General features: G+C 42.9%; 1 protein-coding gene across 1 annotated transcript in view; it reads left to right on the plus strand.

Annotated features, from left to right (window-relative positions):
* The window catches only part of SYT12 (synaptotagmin 12), a 68,042-nt gene that overhangs the window by 17,007 nt on the left and 50,632 nt on the right, over positions 1-403 (plus strand). The gene's annotated exons all lie outside the window — the stretch shown is intronic.

The raw sequence follows: 403 nt of genomic DNA on the forward strand, positions 1-403 counted from the left end.
TGGAATGCACCCTGTTTTCTTCTGTGAATTTGAAACTCAGTAGTTAATCTGGAATGATTCAATGTAATAAGGGTGCCTTATTCTTATTCCACTTCATACACTAATAAAAGGGAAGAGTGTTCACACATGGAGTTTTCCAGGAGTATCAAGTTATGTCCGAATAGGTGTGTGAGAGTAAGCCCCAGATGGCCAGAATTGAAGAGTTTAATGGAGCCATGCAGAAAAAAGATGGGCTTACCTCCATCACGTTCTCATCACCCGCGAGCGTTGAGAGTGAGTTGTTGATGTTTTGAGGGATGCTATTATGGCAGGGATCAATACAGTGTGCACTTGCAGTGCTATTTAGGTTGCAGCAGTGATTGGACATACAAGGTACATCTGCCCCAAGTCCCCAACACTCTTT

Source organism: Alligator sinensis, unplaced genomic scaffold (genome assembly GCF_000455745.1).
Source record: "Alligator sinensis unplaced genomic scaffold, ASM45574v1 scaffold907_1, whole genome shotgun sequence".
NCBI classification, from domain to species: domain Eukaryota; kingdom Metazoa; phylum Chordata; order Crocodylia; family Alligatoridae; genus Alligator; species Alligator sinensis.